At 38.2% G+C, this 23,808-nt stretch overlaps 1 protein-coding gene and 1 long non-coding RNA gene across 3 annotated transcripts in view; both read left to right on the top strand.

Moving 5' to 3' along the window:
* The first annotated feature begins 1,270 nt into the window (after nt 1-1,270).
* Nucleotides 1,271-2,352, top strand: LOC124866171. Its single transcript, XR_007037739.1, has 3 exons — nt 1,271-1,334; nt 2,009-2,169; nt 2,237-2,352. It is a non-coding gene; the product is annotated as an uncharacterized LOC124866171 (long non-coding RNA).
* Nucleotides 2,353-9,165: 6,813 nt separating this feature from the next.
* plekhf2 (pleckstrin homology domain containing, family F (with FYVE domain) member 2) overlaps nt 9,166-23,808 on the top strand; it is a 34,431-nt gene continuing 19,788 nt past the window's right edge. Inside the window, exon 1 of one of the 2 annotated variants that reach the window (XM_047361850.1) lies at nt 9,166-9,372. The gene's annotated coding sequence lies outside the window, so the exon portion shown is untranslated. The remainder of the gene's footprint in view (nt 9,373-23,808) is intronic. The other variant, XM_047361849.1, reaches the window with a different exon arrangement.

The raw sequence follows: 23,808 nt of genomic DNA, 5'->3' as shown, positions 1-23,808 counted from the left end.
ATCATCGACCTCCTGCCTAGGGTGTACTGGTGCCAAGTGCACTGATGGACACCCTTATGTTTGAACATGGTGTTTGTTATGGACAATCCGTGACTAGCACAGAAGTCCAATAACAAAACACCACTCGGATTCAGATCAAGGAGGCCATTCCTCCCGATCACGCCTCTCCACGTGTCACTGTCGTTCCCCACGTGGGTGTTGAAGTCCCCCAGCAGAATAATGGAGTCCCCGGGAGGGGCACTATCCAGCACCCCCGACGGGGACGCCAAGAAGGCCGGGTACTCTGCACTACCACTCGGCCCGTAGGCTGAAATGATAGTCAGAGACCTCTCCCCAACCTGAAGGCGCAGGGATACGACCCTCTCATCCACTGGGGTAAACCCCAACACGAGACGGCTGAGCTGGGGGGCAACAAGCAAACCCACACCAGCCCGCCGCCTCTCCCCGTGGGCCTCTCCAGAGTAGACGAGAGTCCAACCCCTCTCAAGGAGATGGGTTCCAGAGCCCACGCTGTGCGTGGAGGCGAGCCCGACTATTTCTAGTCGATATCTCTCGACCTCCCGCACAAGCTCAGGCTCCTTCCCCCCCAGCGAGGTGACATTCCACGTCCCTAGAGCCAGCCTACGCATCCGGGGATCGGGCCGCTGAGGTCTCCACCTTCGTCCGCCACCCAATCCTCTTTGCACCGGTCCCTCACGGTTCCCCCTGCAGGTGGTGGGCCCACTGGGGGATGGCCTCGCGTCTCTCGTTCGGGCTAGGCCCGGCCAGGTCCCGCGAGGAGCAACCCGGCCACCAGGTGCTCTCCGACGAGTCCCAACCCCAGGCCTGGCTCCAGGGTGGGACCCCGGCTCCGCCGTACCAGGTGACGTCACCTGCCTTGATATTTTGGTCCTCATGAGGGATTCTTGAATATTATTGAAATATTATTTGATAAAATATTGAATATTACTGAAATATTATTTGATAAAATATTAATATTAAATAATATTCTCAGATTCATAGTCACAACATAAGTAATGATTTTTAAGAAATTCATTTTTTTTCAAATTATGATTTTAAATTATAATTCTTGATAAACATTAATTAGGCAATAATCATAATTCTTACACTTGTAAGGGTGGGGGTGTTACATGTCTCCTGGACTGTGTGTCCCCCTCCCCTTGTGTATCCTGTCTCTCACAGGTTCAGAGTGCAGGCTGGTGCCAATTCGCCTTGATTGGCTTGAGGGAGCCGATCAGGCAGCTCTTCATAAACTGCTCACATGGCTTATGTTTTGACACATGCTTTGTTCTCCAACATTGTTTGAAGGTTTGTGGTGGGAGTTTGTGGGCTAGGTAAGTTTGGGGTACCCTGTACATTTCCATCACGTAGTTTTTTCTCTGTTATACACACTAGGTAAGTAGGTTGGTGCCACCCATGTAATGTTTTGAGCTTGTTTTGTTAGACTAGAATAGCAGGGCTTTCTTTTCCTTTATTTCTTCTGGCTTAGTTAGGTCCTGTTTTGTTTTATTTATTTCATTGATTTGGCACAACCTAACCCCTAACTCCTACCCTTCACCCTAAAAGGATAAGCAGGTATAGAAAATGATTGGATGAATATACATTTTATAAACAGTTTTTTTCTAGCTGTTTTGGGGTTTGTTGTTTGTTGGCAACAATGTACCATAACTGTGCACATCATTTTTTAGATTAGATGATCTGTTTTATCTGAAGACAATGTGTCAGACACTGGCTGCTCCTTAAGTATAAAATCTTTGAAAATCACATTATATTCACATTTATATCCACTTTCTGTATGCATGTAACACATTGTCCAAACAGCAACATACCAATTTTAAAATCAATAAAATAAATATATAGGTACAATAAAAACATTGCCATACAGTTTAAACCCCTATAGACCATAACCTGTACTTCTGCAATCACAGTTTGGTGTTTTTGATGCTACTTACGACTTTGATAAGGAGTGGAACCAATGAGTTTTTTTTGCAATTCAATCTGCATGCAGTAACTCTCAGGTGATGACATGAAGGAAGAAGCTGATACTCTGAATGAAGGATGTGAGTGGGGTCTGAGATGATTCTCTGGGCCTATCTGATGTTTCCATGATGGCCTGAAGTGAGAGATGCTGCTGGACTCTCATTAACTCTGTAGCTCTGTGTAAGCCAGGTGAGCTGGGCCTTTAGGTTACCAAACCAGGCTGAGATGCTGTACCTAATGATGTTCTCTATTACAGCATGGAGACAGAGCAACATCACCTTCTGACTGACACTGAAGGCTATCAGCCTACAGTGGAAATGCAGTTGCTGCTGGATGCTGGTGCAGACATAGTCAACCTGAGCAGTCCATGTAAGATTATTGTCTATTCTTATTACAAGGTATTTGTATGAATCCACCTGGGCAAGAATCTGGTTATGGATTACCAAAGGTAAGTGTTCCAAGTAACATTTGGGTCAAAGATAATTTGTTTTCTGGACATTGAAAATCAGAAAATGTTCTTTGCACCACTGGAGAAAGCCTTGGATCTGCTGTCATATGAATCTGAGATGAGACACAGATTGGCTGTATCATCAGAGAATTTAAACATGTAGTTGTTGGGTCTATTAGAGATGCAGTCATTAGTAAATACCGTGAACAGGACAGGTGAATTGATTGTGAGAGAATCAGACAGGGTCCTGTTCACCCTGACCTGCTGTCAATGATTGTTGAGGAGTTAGTGAAACCATCTGATGATGCATGGATTAACTCATTTGTTTCGGTTTACTCACAAGGACATGTGGTTGGACAGTATTAAAAACAGAGCTAAAGTCACCAAAAAGCACTCCTGGGGTTCTCTAGATGTTTAGGCATGAGGGGCACTATGCATCAGCAGTGTTTTCTCTTACGTTTGCAGGTGACCCACAGCTATGAGTTACAACAGAAAATGCGGTACGGACTTTTCTGGAACAGTTCCTTTGTATGATTTTGTTCTTCTTAAAAGCTTTTTTTTTTTCGAGTTAATGGAGTCCTTTACCTCCCTTTGTTATAAAAATGAATTCAAAGGTCATTTCTTTCATTACCCTCATCCTTACCAGTATTACTTTCTCCTGGATGGTATTCTTGCAGGTGGTCATCTTCATCACTTTTTAATTCTAATTCGTCATCAGTATGCTCAACTGGAAGCAGGACTTCTGCCCTTTTCTTTTTTTAAAGGATAGAAAATTAGGCTAAATTCATTCCGTTAATGGATTCATTCTGTAAATGGAAGAAAATGTGTGGAAATTGGAGACAAATAAGAAAGTCGAGATTTGATTTTAATAGTTGACTATGACCTACAAAGTAATAGTCTGAACTTAGATTTACTGCAACCAACATCTAAATTAGCTTCATTAAAATCTACATATCCACACAACGTTATGATGAATCATGTCTTTGAACATTATACACACATAGAAACACAAAATTTCATTCTGCCATGATGATACCAAAATAGTACATTGTTACCTCAGGACCCCAGGTGCATTTTAACAGTTTTCCTTTATTTTATCATTGAATAAATTGCAATAAACTAATAAAAATTAGGTTCACTCCACAATTAGTGTGAGTATATTCCCAAAACATATTTCCGAGCTAGAAAGTGTTCAGGAAATGGTGGTTTCAAACACTTTTTATGGGGCAAAATGGCAACGCTGTTTTTTTTTTTAAAATGTCTGTAAAACAAGGTTTGAATATGCCTCCATGAAGTGAAGTGGTAAGTAAAGTTAAGGAAAACTTACTCTGACTGCAGATATAAATGATTATATGAAAACAGTGAATGTTTTCATATAATCATTTATATCTGCAGTCAGCACCATCTCATTACATTTCCCTAAGACCTTTCCACTATCTCTGGTTTTAAGGGCCCTTTTTGTGATGATAAATGAAAGAAAGAAATGAAATGATTTGAATTTCTGAGACAGGAGACAAGTTGATCTTTGGATTGGATTAGGGTAATGGAAGAATCCCTGTGGTGTTTCAAATTCTACCATGTCTTATTAATACTGACATTCTCACCTTAATGGTGAGATGTCTCATGATTGCACCTGTCAGTACTTCAACCACCAAAACAGAATCAGCTATTCTGGAAAGCTTTGGCATTTATCCTGCCCAGTTCAGTGGAATTAATGCTAAATATCTGACATATCTGAACATCTGTGTGATGTTTGGTCTGGATAAAGAAAATGTGCAGTCACTAATACCAGTACATAAAAAAGTGATTCAGAACTTTGATTAAGGTGTGTTGAACCTGCATCCAAAAGTTGCAAGACACTGGCCCTCAAGGACTGGGGTTTGACACCCCTACTGTAAACGTTGGATCCCGCAGATGCATCCTAAAAATATGATGCGCAATTTAGATCTACAGTTAACCAACACAAATTGTATAATTTGTCTCAAATCTGACAGTTGTTTTAGTTGTTTTTTTGTTTTTTTTTCATATGTCCTTCTGTGATACTTCAGGCATACCATATAGAGATGATGATTACCTACATGTTCGAGGGCAGATTTGCTCTACAAAAGGATATCTCAAAACAGAATCCTAATTGCATGATTGACTTGTTAAATTAAGACTGGATCCAGCATCAAAGTAGGCAGGCTACATCGATTTAATAGTAACCTGTGTTTGTATGACCTTAAAGTATTTGTGTCTTTTTGTGCACAACCAACCGGCATTTCCAATCTCTGATCATTGTTTATGAGCTCCTAATGAACAGCAGCTACACACTGTCTTATTAACACTATCTAGAAACTACCAAGATACTGCAGCATTTACAGGGGTTGGACAATGAAACGGAAACACCTGGTTTTAGACCACAATAATTTATTAGTATGGTGTAGGGCCTACTTTCGCGGCCAATACAGTGTCAATTCGTCTTGGGAATGACATATACAAGTCCTGTACAGTGGTCAGAGGGATTTTAAGCCATTCTTCTTGCAGGATAGTGGCCAGGTCACTACGTGATACTGGTGGAGGAAAACGTTTCCTGACTCGCTCCTCCAAAACACCTCAAAGTGGCTCAATAATATTTAGATCTGGTGACTGTGCAGGCCATGGGAGATGTTCAACTTCACTTTCATGTTCATCAAACCAATCTTTCACCAGTCTTGCTGTGTGTATTGGTGCATTGTCATCCTGATACACGGCACCGCCTTCAGGATACAATGTTTGAACCATTGGATGCACATGGTCCTCAAGAATGGTTCAGTAGTCCTTGGCAGTGACGCGCCCATCTAGCACAAGTATTGGACCAAGGGAATGCCATGATATGGCAGCCCAAACATCACTGATCCACCCCCATGCTTCACTCTGGGCATGCAACAGTCTGGGTGGTACGCTTCTTTGGCGCTTCTCCACACCGTAACTTTCCCGGATGTGGGGAAAACAATAAAGGTGGACTCATAAGAGAACAATACATGTTTCACATTGTCCACAGCCCAAGATTTGCGCTCCTTGCACCATTGAAACCAACGTTTGGCATTGGCATGAGTGACCAAAGGTTTGGCTATAGCAGCCCGGCCGTGTATATTGACCCTGTGGAGCTCCCGACGGACGGTTCTGGTGGAAACAAGAGAGTTGAGGTGCACATTTAATTCTGCTGTGATTTGGGCAGCCGTGGTTTTATGTCTTTTGGATACAATCCGGGATAGCACCTGAACATCCCTTTCAGACAGCTTCCTCTTGCGTCCACAGTTAATCCTGTTGGATGTGGTCCGTCCTTCTTGGTGGTATGCTGACATTACCCTGGATACCGTGGCTCTTGATACATCACAAAGACTTGCTGTCTTGGTCACAGATGCGCCAGCAAGACATGCACCAACAATTTGTCCTCTTTTGAACTCTGGTATGTCACCCATAATGTTGTGTGCATTTCAATATTTTGAGCAAAACTGTGCTCTTACCCTGCTAATTGAACCTTCACACTCTGCTCTTACTGGTGCAATGTGCAATCAATGAAGACAGGCTACCAGGCTGGTCCAATTTAGCCATGAAACCTCCCACACTAAAATGACAGGTGTTTCAGTTTCATTGTCCAACCCCGTATATATATAATGGCTAGTGCTTGAAGATTCAGCTTGAATTAGCATTTCAAGTACCACTTTGTGTGGTGGACTAACCTACATTTGATAGGTCCATCCAGTCATCTGTTGTTTTCCAAGTGGGCAACAGATCTAGGAAGAAAATCCAGACATTCATGATCTCAGGGACACTCCCAAGGTGTTCCCAGGTCAGAAGGGATATAGTCCCCCAGCAAGTTCATGATCTGCAGCAGTCTCCTCCCACTGGAAAGACCACCAAAGGAAGGGTCCTGAATTGACCCCTTTTCAAGCAGATGAAAAGTGGCTCTATCTCAAGCTCCATATGGATGACGGAGCTTCTCACTCTAGCTTTAAGGCAGAGTCCAGCCATTCCATTTCAGTCACTTGTATCTGAAATCTTTTGTTTTGCTTGTCATCCATCTCTCATTACTACAATTAAGGGTCAGAACATGGACTAGTATATCTAGAGCATTGTTGAGGTGACTGTGGCTCAGTAGGAAGAGTAGTTGTCTTGCAATCAGAAGGTTCAATTCCAGCTTCCTCCTGCCATATGTCAATCTGGGTATCGGTGTGTTAGTGAGTGCGATTGGGTGAATGTGGCTCTAGTGTAAAGTGCTTTGAGTGGTCTGTATGACTGGAAAGGCACTAAATAAGTTCAGTCCAATTTATCACTGGCTAGTGGTGGTCTAAATAATCTGACAAGGTGGTAATAAGTTCAAAAGACAAACCAGGCAATTCTGCAGAGCACATTTAAACATCTTAAATTGTCAGGTATGAATACTTTTAAATGTTTAAAATGTATTCAGGCCACCTGAGTTGGTACATTGTAGCACCACACTTCATTGCATTTAAAGCTCTCTACCAGCTTTGCACATCTAGAAACTTGTGTTTTTGCTGGTTGATCTTTGCAAAATAGCTCAGCTTCAGTCAGATTAGCATTTTGTAAGATTTGACACAGATTTACAAACGGATTATAATGATTACATGGATTACATGATTATGCTTTGATCTAAATTGTAGCTCATTGTAGTTCTGACTCTGTATTTAGGCTCATTGTCCTGCTAGAAGGTGAACCTCAATCTCAAGTCTTTTGCAGCCTCTAACAAGCATTCTTCTAGGATCTTTCTGTATTTAGCTCCACCCATTTTCCCATCATCTCGGGCCAGCTTCCCTGCAGAAGAAAAGCATCAGCGCAGCATGACACTACTAACAGCACGCTTTAGTTTGTTGATGGTGGGTTCAAAGTGATGTGTTTTCCATCCTACATAATACCTTGAATGAAGCCCAAAATTTCCACTTTGACCTGATCTGATCAAACACCTTCTACATGGCTGCTGTGTCCCCTGAGGCAAACTGCAAACAGGGATTTCTTTATTTTATGTTTTGGGGGTATCAGTGCACTGAGGACTAAAAACAAATGCATGCCACACAGATTTTTATTTTGAAGAAATTTTGAAAACCATTTTGCTTCCAATTCACAACTATGTGCTATTTTCTGTTGGTCTATTACATAAAATCCAAATTAAATATATGTACCATGAAAAATGAGAACAATGAGATTTTCTAAAACTGTGTTTGCAGACAGTGGCAACTGTTGTATCACGCCCTGGATGAGAGCATATTTCTTACTATATTACCTTCACACTAAATGAAGACCCTACTTCCATGTTGAAAATCATCAGGAACCTGGATGGTCTTTGCTGGGTCTTGCAGAATAATTTAAATTTAAGTTATTGCAATATACCTCGCAGAGGCTGCTACGAGCATTGTCTCTCACTTGTACTCCCTCTACAACTAGTAAAAGCAAAAACAAAAATTCCCCAAAAGGCGTATTACTCATGCCATTCTTAGCAGCAACAACTGCCATTAAGCATTCATTCAATGTTTTACATTTTGGTCCACTCTTCTTTGCAGAATTGTTTCAGGATGGTTTTCCAGCCTAGCATTTCATTGGGTTGCAAGGCCACTAATTAGTTTTTTATTTTTTATTTTTTTTACGTAGGGCCAGGTCAATTTGGATACCTTTTTTCCTTTATAGATGAAATCATTATTTGAAACAGTTCTTTGTATTTTACTCAGGTTATCTTTGTCGGATATTAAAATATGCTTGATAATTTGATGACAAAGTATTATGACAAATTTCATGACATCATAGATCTACATTGATATATATATGTACTGTATCAGCAGCAGAGAAATAAGGAACCTCATGATAGTTCAGAAAAAATGGAAGAGATGAATGTTGTGAAATGAAGAAAAAGAAGCGGAAGTAGAGGTTTGTATTTTCTTGTTAGTAAAAAAAATGGGGAACAAAAGCAAAGCAGAGACCACTGAAGAACTTTTTTAAAGTTCAAAGCTTTGGCAATTTGATTAAATGATGTTTCTACATTTTGAGTTAAACACCCACTTGTTCTTATAACTGGAATGTATTTTTACCATATTTGTATCCAGTAAAGTCCTGCAGCTCGGTACAATGAACTGTTTCAGCTATTGTGATTCCTCTCAGCACGGTGGCCTAATCTGATCTCTTCCGATGTCTCGGTGCACCTTTAAAAGCCGTGATGATGCAAGTAAATAATCACATTAGCTCATTTTAGATCTATTCATGGCATGACAGGCCGAGCATAATCAGCATTCATCTTCTTATTTGAGGAAATGTGACCTAATTTGATGTTTATAAAACAAGGCAAGCCAAAATGAAGTTTACACGAGCAGCTGTGACCTTAAGCTTCTCCTTCTTTGCCTGTCTTAAATAGTTTTAAAATCACGTACTATAGCATAAAAAGAATGTTTCATAATGTAGAAATCAACACCTTCCATAACATATCTAGAGTGAAAATGCTAAAACAGTGAGAGTTTGTATAATGACATATAGAGTTAATACTGAGTGATATAATAAAGTTTTGCTAATATTGTACAGTCTGGATATAACATATCTAGTCTGAGAGCTTGGTTTACTGTATTACATAATAGTGAGGAAGCTGTCAGCAGTTATGTCTGGTTAAAATTAAAAAGTAAAGAACAATCAAAACTGGGCTCTGTGACCTGCACTTAGTTCCAGTACTGTTGTTTCAGATGATTTTTAGCAACCGGTGGATTTGACATTTCCCAGCCGTCCGGTGGGCTCTGAACGCAGCGCGGCGCTGCCATGTTGTTGTTTTATCCTCGGCGCAGAGTTTCCAGCTGCTGTCGGTGTCGGTGTCTGCGGACACAGAGGACACTTTCTGAGGGGGACGCATTGTTTTACAGATATTTCCTGAAGTACAGCTAGACACCGAGTCACCGCAAAACCAACCGCACAGCAGGAGCTTCACACGGGTATGTATTTAATTTGACTTAAAACTTATCTCTGCTGACACTTTGCTGATTGGCTAAAGCTCGTTCTGTGGGTTCGGGCTACTTTTCCCCATTCGTGCTAACAACAACCTCTAAAAGCCCGCTCCGTGTTTCAAAAAAGTGTTCGGGGAGTTATTAAATCGGCGGCTGTTTTGTGGTTAAACCAGGGAAGAAAAACGTTAGCCACGGCTAGAAAAGTGAATTGTCCAAAGTGTTTGGAGGCTAATATCTGAGCTAGCTGGCTAACACTGACAACTGACACCACTTTGCCTAACTTTGTCGATGGCTTGAAAAGTCATTTTAACTCAGGATTGTGTCTTGGGAACTTGTATGCTGAGTTGGTGGGACTAGAGAATACTTGTACCTGCTCAATCATGGTCAGGGCTGACTGGAAATGGTGCATAGATCAAGTATTTGTCCGCAGGTAGTAAAAGTTAACTTGAGATTTGGTCCATAAAAGCCTTCCAGCAATAAAAACCTGGGAATCTCTCTGGTCTAGTCCAACCATCTGTAACGCCTGGGTTGCTGACCCGTAAATCAGTCAGAAATAACCCAGTTATTATTCCAAAGTTTTAGAAGTTATTGTGTTAAACGTTTTCTACCACAAAAAAGGGAACTTTGTCATGTCTTCACTTCTTCTGAGTCAGCTTGGGAGTGGAGAAGGGTTACATTGCTCTGCATGCTCCACCAGCATGAGCTGCTCTCTGGATAAAAGCTTTAGTGAATGGAGGGGCAAAGATCGTACATATGTAATCGGTCCCAGTTGAAATGAGATCATTATCTATTTACAGCAATGTGCCTTTTTAGGATGCTGTGTTGGGAATTTCACACATTTGAAAGATTTGAGCTGAGTCCTGCATGATTTAAGGAAAACATTAAAATATTATTTTAATATATTAAAATAATATACTTTGAGAAAAGACAGTGGAAATCCTTTGAAGTTGCTAAATATATGACTGGCAAGCAGTGATTCTGACTCAGCGGGTTTGTGTTAAGCATTCAGACCCCCCTCGCTTCTCTTTTTTTTTTTTGTAAATGCGAAAGTGACAGATCTAGTAACTTATTTTGGCGTTAATGAAGACATTTATAGCCTCTGACATGAAAGCATGTATCATTCTCGCTCTTCTCGATGAGCAGTGGGTGCTGCTTTGGGCCCGTACCCCGACCCAAATCAATCCCAGTCCAGTCTTGTCTCAGCAGACCTTCCAGCTGCAGCCAGAGCATGAGATGTTCACTCTTATGTGTCCAGACTGCAAACGGATCATGCATGCTCATGGCCCCTTTAGGTTGGTAATGGACATTGTATAGAAAAGACTTAAAAATGCTATGGTTAAAAATGTTCATGTTTACCTGGGGGTTCCTAAGTGTACCATAAGGTTAAGAAGAAAACCAGTGTTAAGAAAACTAAATGGTAAATAAATAAATAAAACTCAAGTAAAAGTGTATTTGGGTTATTTTGGACACTCCATTGCACTGATAACTTTTTGTTTCTCCTACATTATTTCTTTCTGTTGTCTTTTGCATGTGCAATTAAAGCACATAGTGAATTACAGAAATTCAATGTCCATGGCATCATTTAGTGACTTTCAGGACAGCCAAAGCTACTTTTTCTTACGGAGGAGATGGCGGCTCTGCTAGAAAACAGTGTTTTAATGCTTGACACCTCAAATTATGTAGCCTACCTGATATTACAACCAAGATGTTCTGTGCAACTGCAGTTTTGCACAAATTTAGATTATGATGGCAATAGTGATACAATATGTTGAGCACCTCCATCCAAAGCTATGAAAATATTTAATTAGTTGTTTTAGCTTTGCTTTTTTCCCCTCTGCTGACAAATAAACTGTAGAAATAACATTGAAACAACTAAGTGTTAATTTAAATGTGTTTTATTGTTCCGTTGATTTCAGGAAATCATATTTTCATCTTTTTTATTTGAATTGATGTTTGCATGATATTTATGGAACGTTAAACTGTATAGTACACCCAAAAAGAAAATCAAAAATGCCCCCTTTACCTTTTCACTGCTCAATATTTACCACAATCTTACTTGAGCTCAACTAATAAAAACCGCTGGCATAAGTTGAAGTGAAAATTCCCACATGTGACATCTAGCGTGAGCTTCGCTTTTGATTTTCTGCAGAACAAAAATCAGCTCTGAAGTGTTTGTCTGCCTTATAAGGAGTGAAGAAAGAGCAAAGAACATGTGGAGGCTCTCAAAGTGAAAATTGAGCTTTGTGGTCTACTTTATATAATGAACTCTCTATTTAATAGCTCTCTGTAATTGAACCTTTCTAACGGATGGAACGGGCAGCCTGTCATCATCTATGTTGGATTCGTACTGGATCTGGAAAGATAAGTTTGATATTTGGTAAACATGTTGTCTGTTTTAAAGTTGAGCTGAAAACCTTAGATAGGGGAAATTTGCTCAGGAAATGGTTTGTTAGATATTATCTTATTTAATTTGTGAAAGTCATTTATCTGATGTTCTATAGGTATTAGAAATTTGTGGGGGGAAGTCAGGTCTGTCCTCCACTAGAACTCATGCAGTGCATCTGTTTTACTTGTTTAGGGAATTCCTATTAAGCTTTGTGTATCTAAGCCTGTAAACTCCAGTAAGGAACCGACAGATACACGGCACATAGCTGGTGTGTGACCTTTGTTGGTAATATTTCTATCCATGTTATGAATTCAGACATTAATAGGCAGTCTTGTACAGTTCTGTGTGTTCCCCTGATTTTATGAGATACACTATATTACTCATGCTTGGGACCCATACTGGATATTGAACTTGGGACTGCTCTGAGACCCTGGCTTTCCAAGTCCAACTTCAAAGTACATTTTTGTTGCATTTCCGACTTTGAACTCGGCAAAATTCAGCTTCTAAATACAAATAAAGTGCACCATAAATGCATCTCTAATGTATCAGAGATTTAAACAAGCACCTGATTAAATCTAGAAACAGCTTTTATGTCAGTTTTAGAAATAAATTGAAGAACTTTACAACATAAAAGGGTGAAGTTATACCTTCACTCTGCTTCCATTACTGATTATTGGTATTTTCACCAATAATCTCCATCACAGAGCCAGTGTTTCATGATGACAAGGTTAGGACAAATATTGTCTGCCAAAAAAAATTGAAGTGGCTTGTTGCACATGTTCCCTACACAAAGCATGCGGAAACTCGGTAACATTTAGAGAAGCATGATTAAAAGTCTTGGTTTCTACCACCCTAAAGGCATTTTACATTTGGATGAGAAAAGCACACATAACAGAAGTTTTTTTTTTTTTTTTATATCTGTGGTTGTGTGGACAGGGCCTAAATTAGCATATATAAAAATGTATTACAAACTTTCAGCTAAATCCTGAACAAAACAGGAAAAACCCCTGGCCTGAGCTGGACATCTGATCTATCTATTGGAACCCATTTTGTCCTACATTTGTCACTGGAACACCCCATGGGCTTCAGTTTGTTGCTCCTAAATGTACTGTGAACCTCTATTTAGTGATGTAAGTTGAGTAAAACGTGCACCAGATTTTGGTGGGTATGGATGAATATCGTTTATTTGAATGCAAAGATCTGGAGCTGAACAGGGATGTTTATTTAACAGTGAATATTTCTTAATATTGTAATAAATGATTCGGATCATTATCTGTAAAATGTGACATCTGTTTTGGCCGTAATCTAGAAGCTTCACTCAATTTATGATGTGTGTAAGACTATAAAGTCATTATTATTACGCTATTATGTTATTATTGTAAGCATGAAACAATAATCACTTTTAATCTTAAGATAAAGAGTGAAGGTTTTCATTTAACAACGTTCTCCACTTGGTGACTAATTCTGCTTTTACACATAACTAGGAAATGCCAGGTTTCTAAAGAGTCATGTGTCTTTGGAGTATTCTCACTATGTACTTCCTTAATCGACTGAAAGGAAGCAGTTTGGTGAGAAATTAATATCAGCTTTTATCCGACATGCAGAAACATCTGATTACTGATTTAAAAAAAATATTATGTTATCTGTCCCGTTAACCAGCTGTTCAGGTTTTTGTTAAGCCACGTTAGGTTTTGAGTTGACATCGAATTACTTCTGGCAAGTTGTTCAGATAAGGCATGCTATCCTGGTAAAACTAGTTCTGCTCGAGCTCACAGGGGTGAAGTAAACTGCTGTCAACAACCCACCAGCCATGTTTTTTCTGTTCACCTTACAAGCACAGGAAGTCTTGTCTGCTTTCCTGCGTAATCCGACCCCGTGGCACATAATCTACCATGTCTTGGTCTATAAATAGATGCAGATTACTCCTTTAAAGAGAGCGTGTCACTTCCTGATTGTCACCTCAAAAAGGTCACAAGTAAACAAACTGATTGCTTGATGGAAAAGATGAGTGTAATTAAGACTGCTTAATTTTCCATGGTTTCTGTACTTTTGATCCAATAAAATGTTTAACACTCAGTTGTATTTATTTGGGATCAGATCATAGCAATATAGTTTTTAAGGAGAATACTGAATGTGTATTTAGTTACTGAATTTACACATTGGAAAAACAACCACCTTCAATAAATGACATATTTGTACTACACTACAACACTTTAGACTGTATATGTATGATCAATCAATATACCATAAAAATCAATATAATTAACAGTTACTGAACAAACACTCCTTTATTTTTGTATTCATGTATAAATTTATCTATCGTTTTATTTTTATCTGTTTCTCTCCATCTGTCTGTCTTTATCTATATCTATTAGTGCTATGCAACTAATAAAACTCTTAACCAGCATTAATTGCACTGTTATGTGCAAAATTCAGTTATGAATTCATCAGTTGATTTGTTGACTTCATTTAGAAGTAATTCTGAATGAACAAAAAGTGGAATAACATTTGGTTTGCAAACAAATAAGATGCTCATTACCTGCAATATTCTTTTTTTGAATTTATTTTAAAGATTTATTTTAATTTTTTGCAGCACTAGTGGCCTTTATTTGGTATTTGAAAGTAGGCAGACAGGAAGTGGGGTAAGGAGACGGGGAAGACAGGCAGCACAGGTCGCTGGGGTCAGGACTCGAACCGGGGACAGCTGTGGCGAGGACTGAAGCCTTGGTGTATGGGTTGCACGCTCTACCGCTGCGCCCCCAACTGCAATGCAATATTCTTACGTGAATACACATTTAAAATGGATTAATACTTTATTAAATGTTTAAATAAACACCTGAATAGGGAACCACAGCAAGTGAATAAAGGACAAAGTCTGAACATTAAGACACTTTACATTCCCAGAAATTAAGTTTGAGTTCATTTTTTCACTTTCTCCTGTTCAACATGTGTTTAATATGACCGAGAGAGTTGGAGCTGGACTTTATTTTGAAATCCTGCCTCTGTCCCTGTCAGGACCATTCAAAACACTGGCTCGGGTTTTTTCAATTAAAAGAAAGACTTGCTTTATCTGACGCGCTTGTATAAAGTGCCAGATAAGTTTGAGTTTTGGTCCATACAAGCTTCCGTACAAGGACAGAAACCACCACAGTTGATTTTTCTTTTCCTTTCTGCCTCCCACACTCCAGCGTTAGTTAGAAAATAAACTAGAAAATCTTAACTCAACCCCCTTGGACAATGGTTGGAGGAACGCTGTGATTATCCTGGTATTTTACATTATATGCATTAACATGCAGACAGATCTCTAGATGTTGCAGTTAAACCTGTGATCAGAATCTGTGGTCTTTTTAAAATGACCTTTAAAATCAGTGGTGCACTTCATTTGTACTGTGTAGTTAAAACAGAGTAGTATCTAGCACGTTTCTAATTAGCATCATGCAAGAGTTATTAGCATGTTTACACATGTTCTTGAATAATCAGTTTCCTAACCTGCACATCTTGTATTGAATCTGTTTGGACCGTTTGGAGAGTTCTTGGTAAAACCTGCTTTGCTGCTGACTAAAAAAAGACATGAGTTAGATTTTTAAGAGTTCGTTGTCAGGTTTCAGTTTTCTCAGTCAAAAGAAGTTCCTGATGCAAGTACTAGCCAGCAACGGTATTATATTATTATATATTAAATTGCTCTTACCATAATTGCATGTTTCTATAGAACTACGTTATTTCTCGGACCATTACCTGAACTGCACCTAAGCTACAATTTACTTGCCACAAAAACTGAATAAAATGTACAAAGTTCCTCATAAATTTGTCAGATCTTTAGCTCTTATAACAAAACAAACTCAAATAAAAGTAAAATGATTAGTTTCAGCAAGGCAGATACTTAGATTAATCACTGAAGCTTAAACATAATATGTTAATATGACGTCACCTGAAACAAGTTGTGGCTCATTTGGAAAGAAATTGTGCAATGACGTTGATCTTTTGTTTCCAAGGATTTGAAAAAATCTCTTTATTTAATATCTGGTGCAAGATTTCCCAACGTTAACTTTTACCCTGCATGTTTTGTCATGTTCACTGAACTTCGTACGTTTGCTGATCTTAAAGGGAAAGAGTTAGATTTAGGAGCGTATTGTAACACAGTGCTGGTTGGTTTCTGAAGACAAATGAGGCCAAGAGTGGAGGATCTCCAGGAAATGACTGAGTTTTTATTTTTATCTAAAGATCAACCAGCTTTTATTTAACTACTAATTATGTGCAGTGTGGTCTGTTTAAAATGGGATTTTCCTCATATGTGCTTTTGAATTTTTTTCTCTCCCTTTGAGCTGTTTGACGCTTCAGAGAATGTATGTGATTTGATGCAGTTGTGATGATCCGAGTTAACTTTTCATCTACTAGATTAGTGGAGAGAGAAATAATGGGAATGGTTCTTAGGTTTAAGTAAATAAAGAAAGAGAAAACTGTCATTTTCCTGTTCCTGTGTGTGTGAGTTGTAGTTTGCTCTTCAGTTTGACAGGAACCTTTCCCTAACAGTATCCAAATCATTTGTCAATAATTTAAGCTTTAATGCTTCCTAAAAGCTCAAAATTTATCCTTTCAAATCTATTGGGTAACCCATTATACTCCTCCAAAGGTTCAATTCTTGTCGATACTTCTAACAGTGGCCTAATTTTAAAAACCAGAAAGCTGTCTGCAGACCTCAATAGCCCTCTCTGTTTGTACAAAATATATCAGTGCATAATTATTTGGGATGAAGAGAGCTGACACAGTTTAAAAGGTGCATTAATCTGGAATCCACTACAGAATCCATCATGGCTGGCATGAAGTAATTTATTATGTTAGATATTGACTAGAAATTATAAAAGCTTAGTTTGCTAGGTCAAAACCATTCCCTGTTAAGAAAATCTATTTGTCTAATGCAGAAAAAGTGCTGGTATTGTATGAAATTGCAAAGTACGAGATTTCAGATAACTTCTTGTAATTTGTAGTGTAGATGCACCTTATTCTGTGTTGGTTGTAGTATTTTCCAGAGTATTTTACAGGCAGCTACTGTGACTGTGTTTTCACAGTCTCAACCTTTGCAGTATATGAGCTTCACATCCTCTCTGTCCTGTGCTCATTCGTACACTGCTTGCAGCTGTATAATCCTTTGTACAGACGTAACAGGTAGTTGTTGACATAGCAGGAGGGCTCCATGTTCAGGTCAGACTCCAGCTGATAAGAGTGTCCCCAGGAACACTATCCTCATACATGTGGGTATCTGCATCCAGAATTGCAAGGTATTTGAACTCCATCATGTAGTATAAAACTGTGCTAATCCTTCAGTGTTTGCGCTCTTGGAGCTTCACACCAAAGCAGTAATAATACTTTTAGGTTGCATTGTTTTTATGACCTAGAGATGTACACTAACAATTGTTCTTCATTATCATGCTGTTCCAATTTCTCGCCATGAACTGTATTTAAAAGCATTTTTTAGTTTTTCCTTCACATTTTGCAGTTAAGCTGCTGTCACGCTGTTTGCTATGTTTCCATTTTCATAGTCCAATGAAAAGCACGTGGTTACTTTGGTGTAAATACGAGGGAGTGATGTGAATTTGGAAGCATCAAGTCCTGCCACATATTTGAAATACGTATGTCATTTTGGCTGCATTCCCGTTCTGAATAGTGCATGTGTATTTGGATCAAGGATGTGAAGTTCTGCTGCCTTTTTAAAGCTGCAGTTGCATCGCTTTTGCTTCTGTAGCAGTGGTGTCGTTGTTTATTTTTTAAATTTTTTTTATATTGAGCTGTTATATGATTTGTGACCTTAGCAGCAGGTCTGTATCCTCATCGCCCATAATGACCTCAGATTATCTTGATAGAAGAAATGGGTTCCTCTTTTTGTATCCGATCTTTGCCATGATCTTTCTCTCTCTCTGACTCCTCGTGTCCATTTCCTTCCAGTCTACCCAGATGGGTACCAGTGAAGGTTAAAGTGCCGGTTATCAGGAAGAATTGATGACCTGAAATTTAGCATTATGATTTCACATTTTTGAAGAGTTGCCTGATTCAAGTGCCTATCTTGACATTACTCTGGCAAGGTTTTTCCAGGTTAAAAAAGATCTGTGGTGTTTCCGGTGATAGATTTGTGAGATGCCATTTCAGAACGTTTGTGCAGGCTCATAAAAGGAGGTTCAAATCAGTTTTTTTAGGTGAAGCGTAAACCCTTGTCTGTCAGAGGGGCGGTTTTAGAGGTGCGAGTCTAATAACTTCATGCCTTCATCGTCAAACATGTAGTTCTTTACCTCGTTAAGTTGATCGCTGTGAATGTAAGTTATCCGACCTTTAACTCTTTGGCTCCCAGTTGTTGCTGCTCAGTCTGTTTTTATGGCTTGACAGTGTTTCTAAACAGGTTATATTACTCTGCAAATGTTGGGTCGATGTTCCTGGAGATTGCCTGTACAAGATTGCTTTGGACCGATGTGCTGCATGGTTATTTATTGCAGGTGTTAATGCAGTCTACAGTATGCTATGAAAATAACAGTTCTCTCAATACTTATAGTGCACTGGCTACACATGTTGCTTCATTTACTGGGATCCATGATTGCTTTTAAAGAGTCAACACATTGGGAAACAAAGCCGTGCTGTTTGGAAAAAGTGTCTAATTTCAGTCATGTGGAAAAAAACAATAGAGAAGTTATAGAAAGTCAAATGTCGATAAAGCCATTAATGTTTCATAGCTTATAACTCAGCACTGTTTCATGTCTAGAGATGTTCTGATCAAGTATTTTTGGGTTCTGATCCGGTCCCAGTTTGATTTGAAGTAAATGCTAATAACTATTTTACTGAAATGTTTATCACTCTCTGTCATCAACGCTGCTGCAGATTCTCCTGTTATGTTTAATGTCTTTATTTTATTAAACTTTACAACCTTAAGAATTACATCATAGGAGTCAGAATGATCCTTTCATGCATTATTTACATTTTTCTAATCTAAACTATAGACTGAGAGGGAGCCTGGTAGGTAGATTTAAATACAAAGGGTATCAAACATTTGCTTCTTTTAAACAAAATAATGCATTTTTTTCTTTTGGTAGCATGTTTTCTATTTTGTTGGTCTAACAAAGGTTATTAGTTTTGACTATCAACAATTGAATATGAATCAATCCATCTCTAAAAAAGCCTGCATTATTTTGGCGAGCTTAATGAATAGATGTGCACAAATCTGTTCTTTATTCCTTTATGTTTGGTCTCACTTCCATCATCTCAAAATAAATTAAAACCATAGTTAATAAAAGATAAAAGTTTTGTTATACCCAGCAGTTTTCATTTTAAGAAAATATATAAAATTTCAATGAAAATCTCAACCTAAAAATGACAGAGTCCATCTGCCTGTGCTGGAGGGACAAACTTACATTACTTTTAAACAGAATCCTGCTTTGACCGTTGAAGCTTTTGTTGTCTAATTTTCCCTTAGTCTCCCATCTGGTTTGCTTCATGTTCAGAGTTTTATCCACATTTAATCTGATTCTGTCTTGGAAGTGAATCGCCATGTCTTGTAAACTGAGACAGAGAACGGCGCTCCTGATTAATTAATTACTGACTAAAACCGGTTCTGCTCCTGTAACAAAACCAAGTGCCCCTAAAATTAAGAGACTGTTCCTCAAAAAGCCACATTACCATAACTTTAACTGAAGGCACTGTTTCGTCACACTTGTTGTCAGATTGAAGAAGCTAAATACCCAGATAGTAAAATAATACAGTAGACCTGATTGTGCTCAAGTTTTGCTCCTTTAAAAAGAGTTTCTCGTAACTGTTAATGTTCTGTGAAAAGATTAATAAGATGCAAGCTGAGATTATGTCTAAACCTGAAATATTGAGTTAATTATTGAGCACCAGCTGCTTATATAATGCCATAATTATTAAACATGACAATGGAATTTGAGTCTTTATATCAGTAAGCATTTCAAAAATTACTAATAAATGATTACAAAATGAACAGTTTCTGAGTTGCTATGCTGTTTTGCCCCGGTCTAGCCGAGTATGAGCTACATCTCCGTCCAGTTGGCCACAGATGGGTAATCGATGTATTTTTGTTCTCAAATGATGCCGCAGCTGGTGAATTGTAGCTCAGAAGGTGGTGCTTTAAGTAGGTCTAGCTCCTCTACAGCTACCTCAGGGTTCCAGTCGATCTCAAAGGTGGGAAACAGACACCAAGTGCCAACGTAATGCAAATAAATAATTGCTTGTGGCTGTGGAGGTTATCTGCTCTACTGCCCATGTTTACGCTCATTGAGCGTATTCTTATCAGCAGCATGTGAAATGATTAAAACTGTCCACACACAGTTTAGAGTGGAGAGTGAGGGAAGCATTTGAAGCAATAGTAATCATGCTCCATGTGCCTCATAAACAAGAGTGACCTCAAAACAATTTAGTGATTGTGCTTCATTCACACTGATGTCAACAGTCTGTTTCAAATACCGGTACCACAAACATTTCATGTTTTATTGTATTTTCATTCAAGGTTTACATACACTTTATTGGAATTCTTGTTAAAAAGTCTCCCAAAGCTGACAAATGCTTCTTTCTCCTTGAAGATCACGTTTAGTCCCTCATCTTTAAACTACTCTCTAGATACTAAAGTAAACCTGTATTATATACATGTATGATATTAAGGTAAAACATGATTTTAAGAAGTGAACTGAAAACCTTAAAGTTTTCTGTCATACTGTTTTAAACATATTAAAGTCCAGAGAAAGTGCCAGAGATTTCATCCGCTGTTTAACCTGTTAAGCCCTAAGGGGTTTTAGAACAATTTCTGCCTGAAATGAAATACCTTAAATAAATCAAGTATAGCTTCACAGCCTACATGCAAACTTCTGGGACTTGTGTAAAGGTAAGACATTAAAAAAATAATATTTTTCCAGCAAAACCACTATTGTAACTGTTACTATGTCTGATTTATTTGTGATTAAACAAAGAAAAAATAAAAAGATTTTGAGCCCCGCCAAAAGTTTTTTGTTAAATGAACACTGCAAAACACTACGGAAATCTTTTGGAATTCCTAGGAGAACCCCCAAGTTGCCTTCATCCACATTTTCACCATAACTTATCACTTATTTTGATCACAATAAGCAGTTTCCATTTCACTTGTTTCAAATGAAACACAAACTCAAACAGGTCAGTTTTAGTAATTACTGACGAAAGCAAAAACAAGGTGGCTATCAGTGTGATTATTAGTCGTTGTGATATTACTACAACTGCACATCGCTGTTGGGTTGCTGCTGTAGTTGGAGTGAAATGTTTCACCTATTCAGAGACCATAATGTGTATAAGACAGAGAATACAGAGTAGGGATGTGCAATTAATGTATCGATTATCATTACCAGAAAAAATAATATTTGTGATAAGAAGTGAGAAATGTCCCGAAAAAAATTAAATTGGTGATGTTTGCAAAACCAGAAAACTCACATTATGGTTAAGATTGTTAATCTTGCTGTTTGAGCTATTTATTTCTACTGTTGTTAATGTGAGAGTATTAAATATTTTTAATATATTTACAAATGTGACTGAATGTAATTATTTTGTTATTTAGAGTTAATTGGTCTATTGACGTCGCAATAAATGCCTTGAAACATTTGGTGATAAAATGTTCAGTCCTTACTGGCCATCAATTATTCAGTTATAGTAAAATGTTTCTTATATTTCTATGGTTTTATGTATCAGGACATTAAAATATTGTTCTCTGTTGTCAAATTAGGGAAATATGTGAAGACTTAAATTTTTTTTTAAATCAGAATACTAAAACTTGGAGGCGAATTCTAGTTGTCCATCAATCAGGAAAGAGTTGTAACGTCTTAGCAGTTTGGAGTAAATTGTTTGAGAGAGGTTATTTACAAGTTAAAGACATTTAAAATGAGTGTCAGCGTTGGCTGGATGTTATAAGTTAAACCACACAAGGCTGCAAAACCTGCTGAAATCCCCCCACAGCTCAGTGAACGGAAATGTTGTAGAGAAGGAAACAGATTTCCTTCTCAATGATGAGAAGCTGATAATGATTGCTTTAGCTTAAAGTTGGTTTAACAAGCTGCTGAATCTCGAATGTATAATATATGTAATAATATGTTAGTGCGCTAACATACCTATCAGTTGAACTTGAGACAACTTTGCAAATTGTATTAAAATCTGTTCAGACATGTTCTTTGGCTAAAATGTTCTGTTCAGTGTTTTTATGGCATTGGGAGTTGGTGTTAAAATTGTTTAGTTTTTTTACTGTAAAATGAACCTAAATTAGTCCAAACATTTTGTCACTTGGGCCAAAATCATCAAATCAAAAGTACTCCTGTATCCAAGAGGAAAAAAATACTTTTTTTAAAAGAGTAAAATCACAAACATATTATGAAATGTTTTTACCTGCTTAACAATAAACTAAGCATGCACAGTATGCAATATTTTAATAAAATAAATAATCAGATGTTTTTGTAGGAAAGGGATGTATAAATCATTGTTTATCTAAAATTTCAAAAGTGTTTTTGCGAGTTTGCCTTATTAAAAAAAGGATGTAGTTTCCTTATTTTTTTGGTAAACAATTCACAGTTTTTAGCCACAAGAACTGCATTTGGGTCACAATTGCTGTATTTAGCCAAGTCTAATAAAATCATTAAAAGCAGATTTGGGTGCACTAAGGTTGTTTTCTAGTAAAAGTAATTGGATAGATGTGGTCATATTCACTATAATATTGAAGAGAATGCAAAAAGCATAGTTATTAAAAGACAAATATGTTGTGTTGCTCCTAACATTTTATCAGGTAAGCAGATTTTAATTTGCCCTAATAAAAAATAAACAGTCTCCATCTTCATTAGATGGGGGTTGGGCCACATTTGGACACTCTTGATCTAACCCGGGATCTACTGTTTTAGTTTTTTGGTCATTCTCTTAACATTGATTAATGGATTAATGATATGAGCAGTTTAGAGGCAACCTTTGAATTAATCTAAGGATACTTGTTGGATTCTTCCCGCAGATCTTGAATCCCTAAATGTTTCCTTTATTTGCTGAAAAATTATTTACACAACGTGAACTGTTTCATTTTTTTTTTTCACGGTTTTTGTAATGAAACTTATGTGTCATCATTGTCGTTATCACCACTCGGCATAAAAAGCTTTATTTTTGATGTATTATTTCCCATCAGTCTCCTGTATTCTCCTCTGTCTGGCTGTGATTACGGGTTTGGGAGACTCCGCTCTGTATTTATGCCACTCTTTCTCCCTGGAGGCTCCTGCTCTTCGTGGCCTGCACTCTCTGCTGACGGGAGCTGGTTGCCCAGCACTGGGCAGCAAGCCCTTGCTATCAGGGTGGACATGTCAGCAGCCCCACTGTCTTCTCTAAGGCTTTTAAGGCAGTTCACTTGCTCACTTTGGGTTATTAGTGTGCAGATCACTGTGGAGTCGGCCCAAGCCGTTCTGGCATTTGCTGGCTCATTAGCATAGTTTCTACTTCAGTGGGTTTTTAAAGGGCAGGAAAAGAAAGAATACGGTGACACCAGTACTTTACTTTGTATATTATAGTTTAGTTGTTTGTTCAGATGCAGTCGACTCACTTTTTAACAAACGGGTACAAATGAAAACAAGCCAGTGCATTTATTGAAAAGCCGCATGTTGTATAAATTCACTCTTATTGCAGTACCACCAGTATGTTTATAAAGGACACAACATGTAACTGTATTGCTTATATTAATCTAAACAATGGGAAAATGCTTGTTTGATATAACAGTTAATGGAACTGAGGTGTTGATCTCCTTTGGCTTCAGGACACTAAGTTGACCATCCTGCCTAATAATGTCCACGCAGTGATTTATAGAGGTCAGACATAAGTAGCTTAGACTGCATCAGTATGTTATTAGGAATAGCAAGCCAGTGTCGGAGTCAATTAAATGACAACAGCGTTCTTAAAATCACTATGCCACACCACACTGTCTTCTACTTCACACATTCGCACCAACTTGGTCCTGCAGATATCTGCAGTGCCTTGCAAATCATCAAACTTGTTGGAACGTGTTTTGA

This window comes from Girardinichthys multiradiatus, chromosome 3 (genome assembly GCF_021462225.1).
Source record: "Girardinichthys multiradiatus isolate DD_20200921_A chromosome 3, DD_fGirMul_XY1, whole genome shotgun sequence".
NCBI lineage: Eukaryota > Metazoa > Chordata > Actinopteri > Cyprinodontiformes > Goodeidae > Girardinichthys > Girardinichthys multiradiatus.
The sequence above is the reverse complement of the archived record's forward strand: the minus strand, read 5'-3'. Positions and strand labels throughout refer to the sequence as shown.